The sequence below is a fragment of the Pistacia vera genome, unplaced genomic scaffold (genome assembly GCF_008641045.1).
Source record: "Pistacia vera cultivar Batoury unplaced genomic scaffold, PisVer_v2 Contig829, whole genome shotgun sequence".
NCBI lineage: Eukaryota > Viridiplantae > Streptophyta > Magnoliopsida > Sapindales > Anacardiaceae > Pistacia > Pistacia vera.
Window position 1 is genome coordinate 728,894 of NW_022196700.1, and position 18,957 is coordinate 747,850.

At 32.9% G+C, this 18,957-nt stretch overlaps 1 pseudogene; it reads left to right on the plus strand.

The window, feature by feature from the left end:
- Window positions 1–2,650: 2,650 nt before the first annotated feature.
- LOC116117982 lies at window positions 2,651–11,794 on the plus strand (annotated as a pseudogene).
- The last annotated feature ends 7,163 nt before the right edge of the window (window positions 11,795–18,957 follow it).

Consider the following 18,957-nt stretch of genomic DNA (forward strand, 5'->3'; position numbering starts at 1 on the left):
ATTCAGCAGAGCAAAGAAAGAGTATGAGTACTGCTTGCTGCACCTGCTGGTTACTAACAAAGGAAAGAATAAGGCTTCAAGGTGGAGATTGTTAAATGTGAAGCCTCATTACGACATCATTTAACGTAAGCCAAGAAGTTCCAAAATGACACCGTTGTGACTTAAACCGACGCTCAATCCTGATTGTTGGTTTGAATCCAGATCTAATGGCTGAGGACTAAGGCTGAGTCAAACCTATAAAAGCTGATGACTCTTCAGTTTTTCATTAACGCGTTTTTTCTCTCTGTTCAATATCTCTCTAAGTTACAAATTAGGGTTTGTTCGTGTGGGTGTAAATCTACGGGAAATCTGTCCATTGAGTTGTGTTTCTTGGTGGGGAGGGAACCTGGTGTAGTGTTCTTATCTCAGATTGTAGGTTTACTGTTGTTGGTTCAAATCCTGTTTGATCTTGGTTGAAATCTTGTAAAAGAGAGAGGTTGAGGGTTGTAATCATTCCTGATCGAAATAGAAAGTACAGCGAGCATCCATATTCTGAAGCTCAATGTGGACGTAGCTTGTTCAATATTGAACAAGTGAACCACGGTAAATACTGTGTGTTGAATCTGTTTGGTTTGCGTTGATTGTGTGTTTGTTGGTTGATGTTTACTTGATTTGTTTACGATTCTTTAGAACAGAAGGAATGAGCAATCTCACTTTTTGTGCGTATGTTTTCAATATTGTTGCCTTGATTGTTTGTATGATCATTGGTTCAATCAAATATACTTTAGTTCAAATGCTACAAATACAATTATAGTTGATGTGATCTTGTATAGCCTTATTTCTTTTTGCTAGTATACGATAACAAATAAGTAATAACGAATTTTGTTTGTTTGATGGCTCCATATCTATATACTGATCAATCAATAAACTTAGTTTTTGTTATATACGTGCCAGTTTTTATTTTTTTTATAGAGATAAAAACCAAATGGACTTCCATGTATCTTGTGAGTTGGTGCCAGTTTTTCTTTCTTGGGGTTTTATGATATGATATTCATTGAAAAGAATTATTGATGTTCAGATCTTATCAACTATATATCTTGAGTTAGTGCATTTATTTTTAATCCATATTTTGTGACCAATCAATAAACTAAGTTTGTATTATGCAAGTGCGAGGTTTTATTTTTGATGGAGACAAAAAACAAATTGACATCTATATATCCTCTGTGAGTTGGTGTATATTTAGTTATAACATTCATATTTTTCTTTCTTGGGGATTTCTAATCTTACATTCATTTATAATAATTACTGATGTTTAAATCTTATCAACTTTATTAATCTATAGTTGCTTTATTTTTCTGTGATCGAAAGTTTTTCTTCGCGATTTTCCCCCATCAAGGAAGGGGGGCTTTTGTAAGAGTGTATTGATCTCGAGTTGCTTCATTTTCAAGTATAAATGTAAAATTAAGGGTCTCAAGTGTGACTTTAAATTTTGCATACCCTTTTACAATTTATTTGAGATATTAGAAATAAGCCCAAAATATATATGAAATACTAAAGAGTCTCTTTTTCTTAGTATAAAGACTATTTAATATATTTTCTCTTTAATTTCAACTTGATATGGGTAATTGATTATAGTACCACCTCTCATATGATATAGATTACTTTTTGTTGTTCTCCTATGTTGTTCAGCTAAATTTTTCCAAAACTGATAATTTTTTGATTGAAGGGATATATATATTAATGTGTGTTGTTTGTTTCAATTATAGAAAGCCCTTGATGGCGTTGAGTTTGCTACAGGTGACTCAGGCTCTAATTGGGGGTCTGTACGAGCTGCAATGAGACACACTAAACCTTTTAACTTAAGATATGATGTTGTTGGAAATGAAGAATGCTACTCTTTCGATACAAGTGATTATAAAGGTTTGCATCTTGTTCTAACTCAATTATTTTGTTTTCGTTTATTTATACTCTTTTGAGTTACTTAATTTCAAGTATTAAATGATTAGAAAGTGCACCATGATAATGACACTTGAACTAAACTTTTACTATATGAAAGAGCTTTTGTTTATGACATCTGTTGAGAATGAAAGTGATTTGATAGTAAATTCTTAATAATCTAATGGTCATTCATTTGACATTAAACTCTCATCTATGAATTTAAACCTTGAAGTTCAATATATGGTTAATAAACTCTGTCATGATGTCTATTCATTAATGATCTCTTCTAAATTTCTAGGATTATTTCTCTTTGATGAATTCTTATACGATTTAATAAATTTTGCAACAATTTCCAGTGGCATTTTTTTCCTCTTTTTTTTTTTTTTTTTTTTTTTTTTTTTTTTTTTTTTTTTCTCTCTCTCTAGTACAAGCTTGCCAAAAGAGTTTACAAATGTTACCCTGCTCTTTTAGATTCATAGATATTATACTCACCTTCTTTTAATGACCAGAAACTACCTCAAGTTCTACAATGCGAAAAACGCTATTATCCAGGCATCAGAGTGATCTCAAACTATGACGGGTCTGTGGATCAACTAGATCATCCAGCTGATTTATATGATTTCATGTAAATTCTTGAGCGTGCAGCTCTCGTATATTATATATAAATGTTTTCATTTTTTCTTGCAATGAAAGTAACCTTGTTTATTCTCTTTCTTTAAATAGCTTTATACAAATGCCAAGACTTATTTTCAACGTTCATCACTTTGACCATATATCACGTGGTGGTCCAAAGGTATGCACCTCTCTATGATCAATAGTTTTGTTTGATTCAACCTGGGAATCATAGGTTATTCATATTGTGCAGGTGTTTGTTAGTGGATATGTTGTGTATCAAGAAGATGCTGGCACGGTAAGTCTTTTAGCAACACTAGGGGAAGTTGGATTCCTCATTGGCAGGAAAGGAACAGGTATGCCAATGTGCATAAAAATCCAAGTGGTTATGTTTTGTTTGGGTAAACGAATGTTTAAGTAATATATCACACAAGTTTCACTATTCTTTCTAGCTCCAATTTGACCACAATCCAAGTACGTAATCTTTAACTAAAATGATGTTAAACTACTAATTATAACTTTATTTGCTGCAGTGATGTTGTTGCAATGGTATGATATGCACCGCCGTTTGTGAATGTACATGATAGGAGGTAATTTCGTCATCTTTTGAATTTATAAAGCCTTGTTATTTTTATTTACGATTTATTCTAACGTTAGAAAAAAATTTCTTCTAGTTGAAATCCGAGTGCATTTGTCTTCAAAGCATATGGAACTCCTAGCTACTGGTTGCAACATTTTTTTTGCAGATGGAAGTGGTGCAATGCTTCTTAATGCAACCCTCCTCACAAATTCTCCAACTTCAATCCTTGCATCTACAATAGCTTGGCGGAATTCAAGTGACGACAGATGCTTTTTGAAAGCAAAGGTATTTCCTATTGCATTAATCCGATCTACTCTTGAAAGGAGTTTTTTTTTTTTTTTTTATATAGATCTTCTATCTTGCTAACCATTTGTATATATGTTACTGTGGCCCATGCGCAGGTTGTGAATTTTGGGAGCATTCAAGTAAAACTGAAGATATCCGTGTATGGGTTAGGGTCAAATTCATCAAGATTAACTAAAATTGTACTCACATCTAACAATGTAATGGATGAGAATTCCTTGAACGAGCCAAAAAAGGTAAAAATCTTCTCTCATTCATTAATATTCTTGAAGGTTAAGGACTTTTTTCTATAAGCACAATTGATTTGTTTTGAACTCCAGATATGTAGGTGGTGCCAAGAAGTAGTACACTTGAAAATGCTGGCAAAAATATGAAAGTTGTAGTATCTCCACACTCAAATCACTTCTTATGATTTCATGTTGGACAAACAATGTTCGGGCAATCTCGATATTTTTAAAATCATGAAAATTTGTATAATTAGTTTATATATGTAGCATTACTGTTTTTGAATAATAACTTTTTAAGTTGTGATTTAGTTCAAATTTATGATTGATAGGGCTCGTGTAGCAGCACAAGTGAGTTTGAGATTTTAGCTATTTCATATGGTTAAGTAAAGTTTTGCATTTTATGTTTGGTTTATCGTCTAGATGAATATATATATGGTAACAATATCATATTTATTTTACCTAATGAGATTTAAATCTAATATTGTTACATATATACACCTATAAGATAAACCAAACTTAAATGCAAAACTTTACTTAACCATATGAAATAGCTAAAATCCCAAACTCACATTTGCTGCTACACAAGCCCTATCAACCATAAATTTGAACTAAATCACAACTTAAATCGTTATTATTAAAAAACAATAATGCTACACGTATAAACTAATTATATGAACTCTGTCATGATGTTAAAAGTATCGGGATTACCTGGGCATTGTCTGTCTAACATCAAATCATAAGAAGTGACTGGGTGTGGAGATACTACAACTTCCATATTTTTGCCAGCATTTTCAAGTGGACTACTTCTTGGCACCACCTACATATCTGGAGTTAAAAACAAATCAATTGTGCTTATAGAAAAAAGTCATAAACCTCCAAGAATATTAATGAATAAGAGAAGATTTATACCTTGTTTGGCTCGTTCACATGCATGATTTTATTATGACATTTAAATTTGATACTGTTAGAACTTTTAATACCAATTCTATCTTGGGTACATTTATTAATTTATCATAATATTAATGTGATTGATATTTTTAATGTTAACATATATATGGTAACATTTTATTTGATTGTTGAATGGAGTAAAATGGTAATGAAATTGAAGTTTCTAGCAAATGTTATTATATATATTAACTTCCTTTGTTGTTTACTGGCTATAAGTAATAACTTTAAAGAGTAAAATAATCACTTAAAAGAAAAAAAAAACAATGAGGACCACCAAACTTGTGCTTTTTTTCTTCTTCTTGATTATGTTATCAGATAATATATTTTTCTTAATATTATGAATTAAGTTTTGTATTTTTCATTGTTTCTAATCGTTTACTTCTAATGTTTGATTGATTTACTGATAAGATGATTCTTAAAAATGAATTTTTTTTTGGTAATCGAGGTGTTTGGGCCAGTTTATAGGTACCTTAACTAATTCTCAGAGCCTATTGAACACCCTACAAGCTCAAATGACTAGGTAAGCTATAATGTTATTGTGGTAGGTGACTCCAAGATTTGAATCTAGGAACTCAAGGAAGAGAGTCAACCTCCTTAACCGCCGACCAACTTCTTGGGGTTTAAAAATGAATTATATAGATATTTTATTGTTTATTGGCTATAAATAATAATCGAGAGACTTAAAGAAAAAACACAAAATATTTTTCAATGCTTCTAGTTTTTTCCTGGTACTTTCATCTTGTAATACATTTCTCTTATTATTATGAATTAAATTCATATTTTTCATTTTTAACTATAAATATAATGGTTTTTCATCTTTTAACTATAGATCTAATGTTTGATTGATTTATACATATGGTAGCATAATAGATCTATATTAGTTATTTTAAGTCGATAATATGTTTACAGCTATAATTGATATTGTGAGATTGTAGGTTGATGAAGCACAGGCAAAGTATGGTAGTTGTGGTTCTTACATACCTTTTCTTGGGATATTTACCAAGGTTCCATGTCTTACTAGTTGCTTTGATAAGCATAGTCAAAAAACCATTATGAAAGCTATATGTGAAATAGACACCAAGTGTTGCTGCATCACCGAATAGTTGTTTTTTAATTTTGTGTTGATGCACTGTTTTCACTATCAGCATTGAGTTTTTTTGGCTCTAATTTCACGAATCTTTATACGAAGGATAATTTAGTAGTGTAACTGAACGAAAGTGGTTGTTTATTTCTTCAAATTTGTTGAGACTGTAATATTAGGAAGCATTTGTATTAAGACAGTAATAGTAACTCAACAAAAGCACTTGCTAATTCCACCTTAAACTACCATTTTGAGTACATAATAGAAAGATAAAGAAAAAGGGAATTCCAAGCTTTAGATTGAAAGCCTATGTTTTCAATAAAAACTTAAAACAGAGATGAGATGTGACAATATGGATAGCATCTGATACAAAATGCTTTACGATTGGGATACCAAATATTTCACATTGTCATTCTTAAATAAAGGCTTCGTTCCTCTTAGAGACACCTGTCATAGTATCCTCCAGTCTATATATATACATATAGGTAATCCCGGTAATATCATTGAAAAAAAAAGAAGAATACAAAAAAAACAAAAAAAAAAAGAAAAGAAAAAAAAAGAGGAAACCCTCTAACGCAGAAACATCTTGGACAGGCCCAAGAGAGAAACACAAGAGGCAGGGGGCAAAGCAAAAACAAGCCCCGAAGGACAAGGAGAGCAGGAGACCACTAAACAAAAAGGCTACTATACAAAAAAGCTTTGACTGTTAAACCAAGAACCACAAGCAAAAATGTAAGCAAAAAGCTTCGTCATATAAAAGCATTCAGAACAGAGCAACAACTCGTACCGACTAATTAAGATGGAATTACAGAAATCAAATTGATGTTAAATCTCATATTCAACCCAAAATTCGAGGTTTCTCTTGCTTCATAGAAAATACAAATTAATATGTGAATGACGGCATCTTTGAATGTGGAACCAAAATTATAATGAGAAAAATGAGAATTCCCAAGTAAACTCATTGATACACCATTATAACAACATTCTCAAGTAACTTATGAAGTGCAAACAAACAAACCCATACAGCCAAAGTTCTTTTCCCCCCAACAGTGCTCCAAAACCCAAGAAACTGTAACATAGCTCAAGTAAACACTAAACACTCGATGTATACCAATTCTGTTTCTAAGTTCCTACAAAAACCTATTCTAAGTTCCTACATTTGTGACACCACTCACTTTTTTCTCAGAAGTAGAACTTGAGGTCCATGTTTCCAAGCATCATTCACATTTGTGTAATAATGATGTGTCTATTTCATGTATAAACAATTTTGTTGATATATTAGTAAACAATTTGCTATTTATCACCTCAATTATTAAGACTTTGGCAATATATTATCATCTAAATCTTCTCACTACTCATACTGAGTATTAAAATACCTCATTTAACCCTTTGATCATGTACTGTATATGCACATTTTCCTATTGAGTTAATGACATGTTCCCACCCAAAAAATGGTCGATTGACAAATTCATACTCGCTCACTTTTTAAATATCATTTTACTATCCATAGTAGAAATCCGTTAACAGTATTCATTGTGATAAAGGGTAGTATGGTCTTAATTCATTTGTAAGCAAGGGTAAAATGATCAATTGACATTTTGTACAGGAAATCAAAATATAAAATTACAATATGGGGAATCATAAGGCTAGAGTGATGACACGTGTCCAAGGAAGTTGACCTAAGCAAAAGAGAAAAACAAAAGTCATTTTACCTTTGCGAATCTTTTATCCCTGCTACTGAGTTTGAGGATTTCTTTTATATTGTTGTTGTTGTTTTTTTTTTTTTTTTTGATATGAGTGAAGTGGATTCTGACTTAGGCCAGGTGGGTTTGGGCCAGCCCAGTTTATTGATTGATTAGGCCCAATCCGAAATGAATCAGCCCATTTTGGCTTAGTAACTTATTTTCTAACATCTATTTATTTGAAGAGCGGTGTTATTTAACCTCACTAAATTTACAAGTCCCGTATTATTTTTTTATTTGTTATTTGAAATTACTTAAATCACCACGAATTTTATTTTATCAACCATTTTCTATCAAATACTTATGGTTATCTTTTTAAATTCTAATCTCAAATTTTGTAAACGAAACTCTAAATTCATTATGACTATAAACCATCACAAACAGATTCATAAAACAATTGAGAAACAAAGTAATAGAAATTGATTCAAAAGACCAAACTTAAAATAATGGTCTAAAAATAATGGAACCAACTTAAAAGACCCAACACTGTATATAAAAGACAAAATCTTTGCTTGGCTGTGCAAGTGGGTGTTGGTGTGCGTTTAGGTCTTGGGTCTGCGTTTTGTGATGGGTTCTCCCTTGGGTTTGAGTTCTAACATTGATACTTTTGTTGAGAATTGCGTTGCGGAAAGGGCTACTTATAGGCTAGATTAAGGTGCAGTGTGCTCTCCTTAGGAGGGACTGCTGCATTGAATAATTGATAGGTGAATGAAGTCGTCCAAAGGGGGAAAAGACTACCATCGGATAAGTGTCGATAGAGTGAAAGCCGCCGCGGACGTCGACTCTTTAAGGGGGATGCAATGTCAGGATCCTACATTGGGATCTCACACCCACCAAGTGTGATACTTAAGCCTAGGGGCTCTTCCACCTATCAGGCCGATCTTTTGGGTTAGACTTTCCCTTGAGTTTTAGTTCTAACAAAAGAAAAAGAGAAAGTGAGAGAAGAGAGGAACGGACAAAATAGTAAAAGAAAAAACAAACTATTCTATTAATTTAACTTCTGTAAAATGATTATAGAGTCTGATATTTAGATAGTCGATGTTTTAAGGATTTATCCTTTTTTTTTTTTTTTAAATTAAAATTCTAAACTTAATTTAAATTTATAAAAAAAAATAAAAAATAGTTGTATGAATCTTTTAGATTTTTTCTATCAACACTAACCGTGATTCATTCTTAATTATCTCTCTTTGTGCATTTTAAAACTCTTTATGTGTTGTATTTTATGTTAGTGGATAAGACAAGAAGTAGGGATTCAAAGATGAATGATTAATTCAAACTGTACTTTGTTAAAATTTAGAAAATATGTGTCTGTTGTAGGCTGTATATATGAGATCTCATATTTGATGAGACCATCAATAATGATAATGTAACAGAAACGTGTTGATTAGCAGTAGTCGAGGCCTCAACATGCAGTACCTGGCTTATATTTTGTTTTTCTTCAATTAATATGATTGTGTTTGTTTGTATTTTTATCATAGATGCCTGTATCTAAGCCAGCTTATTGCCTTTCTTCAATTATTATTGATAGTGTTTGTTTGTATATTTGTCATATATGCCTGGATCTAAGAATCATGAACCACGTTGCTTGCTTATAACATATAATTACTCTATTGGTTTTGGAATATTATATGAAATTGAAATATAATAAAAACCGTTTTCCTGGGGGTTGTTGAGTTCTTCCCCATGTGAAATAATGGGCTCGACAACTGGAAGCTGTTTTTTCTTTCAAATTTATGTAACCTTAATTTAAGTCTATAATAAACTTCTCCAATTAAATGTTCTATGACTTATTTCTAATCGTGTTGAAGAAGAAAATGCCCATGTGAATGCAATCACTTCAACAATTAGTAAACTTATAACTCTCTCTAAAAAAAAAAAAATACTAGTTTACACATGGATAAGACAACAAGTAAAGGGATATTTTTGTTTTATTTTATGCTAGTGGGTGTCTCCTTCTCATGCATGAAATTGGAGAACACACTCTTTTAATGCAAAACCTCTCTGTCTCTTCCACTGCTAGTCCCTTTTAAGTTAACCACAAAACCTTTTGTACGCAAAGAAGATCATCACAAAACCTCTGTCTGTTCTGTTTCCTTCTTGTATTGAGAGAGTTTGCCGGTTGAGGTTGGTGAGCACAGCAGCAGCAGCCACTGAGTTCAACCGTTAAGATTTAAAAGCGCTGGATCGAAGGTTGCCGGTTGAGGTTGGTGAAGCAAAACCTTTATATGTTTGTTTTTTGCATGGATTTGACTGAAATTAGTTGGGTGATGGTAGCAATAATTTGGTACAAAAATAGATCCTAAACCTTGCATTTGCCCACCGGATTCCGCTTAACCTCGATCTTCTTTGGATGGCTGGAGCCATGTTTATTACCTATGATTAACTCTAGAGTTTAGAATTCGGATCTAGCTTATATATAGTTGATTCTGATTGAGTCTGTGATGAGGAGCTGTGGTTTTCTTTCTTTATTTTTTTTCATGGGCACTGTATGTGTTGATCAGTTTCATTAAAGCGTTGGAGTTTAGTCTTGCGAAAAGAGTGCTTGAGAAGAGAGAGATAGAAAAGGTGGAGAAGAAAACTTGTTAGATTTGAAAATTGTTAGTTTTTTAGTTTAGAGGTATTCTGAAACTTTAAGTTTGTTCTCTATATATCTCAGTTACCGGGCAAAGGACATATTCGATATTTCCTTTCTTAAATATCAACTTTTTCAATCTTCTCTCCAAAACCAACTTAGAAAATGGGAAATTGAGTTTCTTACTTTTTTTTTTTTTTTTTTTTTTTAAGTGAAAATGTTGATTCTATTCCTACCTTTGGCTCCTCGTTTTGAAGCAGAGAGTACTTGTTTCTAAGACTGATGCTTTGTTAATTAAGCTAATGGGAAAATAAAAGAGAAAACCCAAAATATATACCAAACTAAGAACAGAGAGTAAAAGGAAAATCTTATTTTCTTTGTGATCTGGTATATATAATGTAGAACGTGCATTATGTGTCATCATTGCACTCTTAAGCTTAAGCTATTTAATGTTTTAGCATCTGTTTATTCTTTTTAGGTTGCGTTTGGTTAGAGGTTAGGAGGATTATTCCGATAATCTATCTTTGATTATGGACATTAATTTCGTTGTTTGATTGTTAAGTAATAAAAGAATTTGGTAATCTTCCATTACCAATATAAGTATTGTAGGTGATATAAGCGTAATCAGGTTACCAACTCAAGGGGTGTTATTCTTTGATTACTGGTGTAATTCAAATTTTGTTCATTTTTACCCTTAATTAATAAACATTTTGGACATAAATGCCCTCATATGTCTACTAAATAACAATTACCCAAATCTTTCTATATTTGAAAATTTAGCTAAAACACCCCAATCACAATAAAAGTTTAAAATTTAACAAAACACCCCAAGCCACCCAAGACAACTAAACGGTCAAATCAGACCGATCATGCGTCGTTTCGACGGCTGGCACTAGCAACCGGCAATGGTGGCTGACGACTGGCAGTTGTCTCGGGTGACTAGGAGTATTTTGTTAAATTTTAATCTTTTATTGTTGTTAGTGTATTTTAGCTAAATTTTCAAATGTAGGGGGTTAAAATAACGCTCTAAATAGTAATAATAATATTATAAAGGAAGGGTAATTTAGTAAAATGCTTCTTCAAAATTTTTTTATTCCTCTCAATCAAAACATATTAATTATTTATAACCAACAATCTAATCAAACATATTAATATAACACTCCCTAGTAATCTTTAAGGTAATCCATTTCACTGGTAATCATATCTTTTAAATAATAAAACATTCCTGAAACCAAACAAACCCTTTGGGTTATGGTTTCTCTGCAATAGTTGTTTTGTGTAAGAAGATGGTAATGTTGTTTTTTGTATTCCTTTTCATGTTAAGTGAACAAAATGTAACCTTTATTATGCATGGTATGTTAGGTATGGCTCCCAACAAGGTGAATTGCATTGTTATTTTGCTGTATTTCTTCTGTGGAGCGGCTTCTGTCTCCAACAAAAATCAGAAAGCAGAATTGATTGTTAATGCTTCTGAACGCAGACCGATTCCTCAAACATTCTTTGGAATATTCTTTGAGGTAGTTTATTGTTAGCAGCCACTTGGAGTAATTTTGTTTTAATGTTAACCTTATTATTATTTTTTTAATCCAATTCATGTTGGTAGACCTGCACATACACTAACATACTACTTATAAATGTGGCTACTAAATTTATTAAATGCATAAATGAGAAAAAGTAAGGCAAGGTAAAGTAACTAATTATCCATATTACTCTGTTTTTCTCCAGGAGATCAATCATGCCGGTGCTGGCGGATTGTGGGCAGAGCTTGTGAGCAACAGAGGTCATTCTTTATTCTTCTACTTATATATTTGATGTTCGGTAGCTTAAGTTACATGGTTGTTGATTTTAGTGCATAAGAAAAACGGATCAGGGGTTAATTAGTACGCAACAATATTTAATGTTTCCCGCATACCACTTCAAAGCCACAACATATTAATTCAAGAATAATGCTAAAGTTATCGACGGGTGTGTACCGAATTTGTGCACCGAATGACGTGGCAAAATCATGACCGTTGATTTATTATCAGTTAATATTAATCAACGGTCAGGATTTTGCCATATCATTCGGTGCACAAATTCGGTGTAAACTTTTCGATAACTCTATCATTTTCCTTAATTCAAAGTCACTGACAAAACTCATTCCATACATTCACATACACTACAAAACCAATTCCATTCATAAACATAGCCTGCTGTCATAAAAAACATTAATATCTCTCCATTCCAAAAGATTTAAAAAAAAAAAAGCTTCAACCACAAAATCCAACTTCTCATTCAGATAAGACTGTACAGACATCATGTTGTCATTAGGACTATTGATATCTCTCCGTCCAACATTAATTCTTTCTCAAAGAGCAACTTCAAACTCAAAATCCAACCCTCTCTAGCAAAAAGATTGACTATTTCCTAGGGCAAAAGGATATATTAGTTTTCAGTTTTATGTAAGACTTTGATTATAATTATTGATCAATGTGTAATAATAAATTTTCACCCTCAAATTCTTTATAGGCATCTCCCTTTTCTTCTAAATTATCTTCCTTTTCTTATTCTCTAACTTATGATATTATTTGTCCTATACTTACTAAACTAGAAGATTTATATCTTCGTCAGAAAACATGATATATCAAGAGCTTTCTAACAATGATGCGAAACAAATATTAAGTTTTAAAACAACAATCAAAAGCTTTAACTTAAAATTGTGTATACCTTTGTCCTATGTCCCTTGTAGTCATCTAGAGCTTGGCTTGATAAATATTTCAATTATCAAGCATTACACTGTAACACCTGCTCTCTACTACTATTCTTATAGTTCATACTATGTAAATTATAGATATACATAGCATATGAAAAATAGTGGGCTCAAATTTTTTCTTTACTCAATAAAATATAATTCTTTACAAATATAATATACTATATATTAAAAACTTTCTACTTAATACAAAATATCATAATTGGTGGACAGTAGTGCCAATACTCTCCGCTCCTCGACGTTCATCCGACCGCTGCTCCTATTTCTTGCAAAACAGGGAAGAACAATGGGGTGAGCACAACAATGCTCAGTAAGTAAATCCTTTACTACTTGTCCTCGCAACTCATTCTTTGGTTCTTTCCTTACTCTATCGTTCTTCTATTTCTAATTCTCACTGTTTTTCTCTTTCTTTCTAATACTTTTATTCTCCTTTAACTCTGTTTTGCTCTTTTTATTATTTCTTATTCTCTTTTCTCCTTCTCTTATTCTTACTCACCATGAAGGAAAATCATGGTTCTCTCTTATTCTCATCATACTCACCATGAAGGAAAATCATGGTTCTCTCTTATTCTCATCATACTTACCATGAAGGAAAATCATGGTTCTCTCTTATTCTCATCATACTCACCATGAAGGAAAATCATGGTTCTCTCTCTTATTCTCGTCATACTCACCATGAAGATTCATGGTTCTCTCTTTTATTCTCGTCACACTCTCGCTAACCATGAAAGAACTCATGGTGCATGCATGTATGAGATGTACATGCAATTAATGCAAAAGAACTGCATGTTTCTTTCTTCTACTCTCTATTCTTACTAACTCAAACTCTCTCATTCTTTCTCATACTCTCTCTTTCTATCTCATTCTTTCTCAAGCTTTCTCATTCTTTCTCATTCTCTCAGTCTCATTCTCATAATTCATAATTCATTTCTACTAACTCGCTCTTTGAATGTCACGGCCCCATCTTACCGGAGGCACTGCCGGGACTTCTCCCGCTCTATGTGACTTCTACTGATTCTCTTTCTGTCTCTCTTTCTCATAACTCTTTTCTGTTAACTTTCTGTTGTAGGTCACGGCCTCATCTTACCGGAGGCACGGCTGGGTACTCATCCCACTCTTCATAACCCTACTCATTGTCTCTCTTTATTCTTTCTCATGTTTGCTCATTCTTTCTCACTTGCATGTCACGGCCTCATCTTACCGGAGGCACGACTGGGTACTCATCCCACTCTTCGTGACTTCTACTCATTCTCCGCCGATCGGACTCGGTTATGCATGGATTCGGAACCCTTGGCCATATGAGTGTATTCTCTCTCTCTCTCTCTGAATGTCACGGCCTCATCTAACCGGAGGCACGGCTGGGGATCACAAAGCACCCACTCTCGTGACTTTACTCATCACTCACGGGTTCCCCATCGCACAACCTACTCCGTTCTCTTCTGTAGCACTTTTCTCTCTTTTATTCGCTAGTGCTCAATCTCTCTTTCTCTTTACTATTAGAGTGTTCTCATTCTCTTTACTCTTAGAGTTGCTATTCTCAACATTCTCTACTCTTTCTCACTCAAACTATTACTCATAGTATAGCTTATACTCAAAATTCTCTACTCTTGCTCAAGCTAATACTCATCTCTTCCTCAAGCTAGTACTCATAGTATAGCTTAACTCTTAGAGTAGTCTATTCACAAAGTTCTCTACTCTTTCTTAGGCTACTTCTCAATGCACAATTAATGCACATGGATGGCTTATGCTCAATAATGAACTTAGGAAATGCCAATATGCAATGTTGCATCAAAGACAGTCGTTCTATGCAAGTCACACTCAAACAGGCATAACTTGAGTTATACAGATTGGATTGCTACGATTTTTGTCTCATTTTAAAGTTTAGAGACAGGGCTATAACTTTTATGTTTTGGTCTAAACCTAGTTTAATCCGTAAGATGCCCAAAAATCACTCATAAAGTCACGGCTGTGACAGGGCAGTTTGGTAACATGTTTTCACTTAGGCATTTCATCAAACAACTCATGTGCATACAAAAACTCCTCTATAACTACAACTCTATTTCTCTTTTTAATCATCCAAAATGAGAAGAAACTCCCTTCTATGGACATAATTCCTATCATAGAAGAACACTCCTAAAAAATTTACTCAATCTTCTCCAACTTCATCTCAAATTCATCACACATCAACACTTCTCATAAAAGGAAGCATATCCAACAAACACAACATGAATATTCATCTCAACTCCATTTATCAACAAATAGACATACATCTCTACTCAATTTCTCAACAAGCATCATATATACATGCATAAAGAAAATCTCTACTCAAGAATTTCTTAAACTTTAGCTTGAGTTGGATTTACTTACCTCATACTTGAGTAGTCTCCACTAAAACTCTCTACTCTTGTTGGACCTTAGCTTTCCCTTATTTCCTAAGCATAACCTTAGTAAGAACTTAACCCTTACATAAATAAAACTCATATCTAGAGTAGAGATTCTTACCTCTTCTTGCTTAGGATCAATTCTTTGTCAAATCCCAACTCAAAACTCTCAAAAATCCCTTGGAAAATTGAGTGAGGAATTGAGAGAAAATGGGAGATGAAGAAGCGGTGGAAATGGGTGAAATGAAGGGGTTTAGAGAACTAAACTCTTATTAGCTCATATAATATACACTCTTTCCCATTTTGCCCTTACTCTTTCTTGAAAATTCCACCTTTATCCTTTGATTCATTACACTCACACCCCCACACTAACCTATTCTCCATGAAATTTCCTTGCATTTTACTCCCCACTTTTCCTGCTAATTAGGGGTAGAATGGTCATTTTGCCCTTAGGAAAGAATTCTCTAGAAACTCAAACAAAAACTCAACCGGCCCTTCGCCGCGGCGAAGAATTACAGAACCGACATCGCCATACACAAAGCCAACGTCGCCGCGGCGAAGACTATTCTTCGCCTCGGCAAAGACTGCAACTCCAAAATCCACTAAGTCTTGATCAATTCCAGGGTAAACACTCAACCAAACCCAAAACATAAACTCAACCAAGGGCCAACCAAACAACATGAATAAGATACAACCTCATTTAGGGGCAATTCAGTAAACCTTGAGGCCATAACATAAACAATGGCTATGTATCTCAAATGGGGCGTTACATACACAACCCAACCTATTCCATGTATATTAGAATACGAACAATGCTATGTTTACAACTAAGTCATACAACTAGACAAAAAATGAAGGATAGATTAGTCATTTTATATGAATTTTGTATAATTTTTATTTGGTTGTATAACTCAATTGTAAGCAAAACATTATTGTTAGAATACTCATATGTCATATAGATTGACATAATGTTTATCCACTCAAAACCAATTATCTTCATTGTATGTCATATAACCACACACTCTTAACTTAAAATGGGCTAATCAAACAACTTGAACCTGGCAAACTCATTAAGTTGCTTAAGGAATAATTAATTATTAGAACCATACAGTGGTAGTTGAGTTATTTTCATACCTGAAAGAGCATGGGGTTAAATGAATGGAAATTATATATATGTGCTATTTAAGTAACCCTAAATAGCACGTCACTCTTTTACATATTGCATATATAACTTAGTAAATACTTCATTCAAATCCCATCTACGGGGACTCAGTATTGATGTATTTAAAATGCCACATTGTTACCGATTTAAACATTAAGTCTCTTTAATTAATTTGAAAATTCAGGTTTAAAGTCTTAAAGCCAATCATTTTCAAAAAGTCATTGGATTTCTAAGGGTTAGAGTGAGTTAATCATATGAAAATATATGACTTATTTTCATCAATTTCCTCACGGGAAAAAGTTTAGGTAACCAACCTAGAAGGTACCAAGTGAAACACCCAATGAAAAACTCAGAAACATCAAATAGGGAAGGAAACACAAATAATCAGAAGCTCAAACACAGATAAAATCTATAGGCACAAAGAAATTAACAGTGAAGGAAAAGAATCAGGGTTCAAAATTCGGGGGAAGAAAAGTTGACAACGAACGAGAATATTTACGCATAAAAGACTCAAATAAACTAGCTTTATAGATCCGACCACTTAGCAAAATTGCCTTGAAAACTATCATATGATATTTTAATATTATTTAATATATATGTATAAATTTAAAAAGAGTATATAATTTTTATTTTATTTATTATAAATAATATTATCTTATAACAATTATTATATCATTATTTAATTTATAAAGTAATTATATTCTTTATAATATATAATACATACTATATAAACTAATACAATAAATTAATTATTAATTATTATTAAGTATATATTCATTATGTAGTTTAAAAAAAAATTCATGTTAATATTGAAAATTATGAAAAATATAGAACAATTCTGATACCACTGTTGGATTCATGCAAACCAGACATGGAAATGGTGTATAAATGATGAATAATGTGATGAACATAAGGTAGAACACAAACAATTAAAACATTAACAAGTTAATGTAAGAAAATTACCAACTCCTTTGCTTTTAAATAATTGGATCTTGATTCTTGGAGTCTAGATTCTTCAAATGAGATTGAAGAAACTCAAAATGTAATCTACCTAAGCCAAAGATGAGAGAGCGGAGATGAGTGAGAGAGAAAGTAAGAGAGTGATTTTGTTTATTCAATTAAAAATGGTATAACACTTGATTATATACCATGGCCAAAAAGTGCAATTTCTAAATTGTTTTTGGAAGGCCATAAACAATTTAAAATTAACTTAAAAATAAACATTTAGGTCAAGTCCTTAGTTTTATGGTTAATTCATAATTAGGCCAATTTTTAATTCCATTAAAAGTTATAACCCTTCAGAATAAAGCCAATGCACTTTTGTCCAATTATCGAATCCAATTCAATAATAATAATATTTAAAAGTCCTTATTACCCTTGGTTAGTGCTAGCTATCCATGGATAATCATTTCTCACAATACATTGATTCGGATGCAATTGTTTATGTCCGAGCATCATTAATCTAATTAATGATGATTAATGATATGTATTACTATCTCTCCTTGAGCTTGGTTTTATGTGTGACCATTTTGGTTCATTGTGATCTAACTATGGGCCCAATATCGGATTCTGATATATTTCGTTATAACTCCTTATGATCGAAACTCCCATCGATTACAGTAGACATTAGCAATGTTCCATAACCCCTAAACCATAATGAAGAATAAGCTCCATTAATGAACGATCGTACATACCATGTAGTAAAATCTGTTCGTCGTCCAATCTCGATCAAGAATAGATTCATGATATGTCATAATCCTTTACTTAATCTCTATCTGCATTGTTAATCGATACATTGGAACACATCGCCATGAAACACCTTTCATGTGACCTTATTATACACCTCGGCTGAGGATTTTTCTTTTCCAATGTTTATTGACATTTGTTTAGGAACTTAAAGCTATTTCGAGTTGACGAATCCCTTCTTGTCTATCACTTGTCTTCGTACATAAACAACACATGACCAAACCGGCTTCTCGCACATGACATGATTTGCCTCTTGGTTATACACCATATGAACCATATGCATCTATAATGAATTCGATTGTGATATCTCATGTCTAAGGATCAATGGTACACTAGTACGATCCTACGATATATCATTGACTACATTCTAGATGTCCATGTGATTCATTGTAATCAGTCATGTTCGATAAGTAGTTCACTAACCGCTCATCCACACTAATGTCATCACATGACATTTAATGTAGACATTCAACATGCCTACTATGCAATGTTATTGCCCAATTAACATTATGTATGTAGGGAAATCTTCGATGATATGACCTTTTGAAGATTCAGATTATCCAGACATTCCACATGTATTATAAACAAAGTATAGATTTGAAGCAACTCTGGGTGCTACAGGCTCTTTTTCTGATCTTGTTTGGGGCATGTTTTTTTGTTTTGTTTTGTCCATCTAGACCTTGGTGGATTTACGCCATTTTGATGATTATGTGGCTGCTTTTTGTTGAGTGGTCTATATGCTACTTGGTTGATGGTCTTGGCTTTTGTTCTTCTGACATCCCAGTGGTGATTTCTTCTACTTCAAGTGTCTTGTTGGCATGTCATAGCTGCTATGTTAGGAGGCCGCTACTACTGCATTTTTTCTGCACTTGTTGCCATTTCTCTTTTTGTATAGCACCCTAAGATGCTCTTGGTTGTTTTTGGGGTAAGGGAGGGT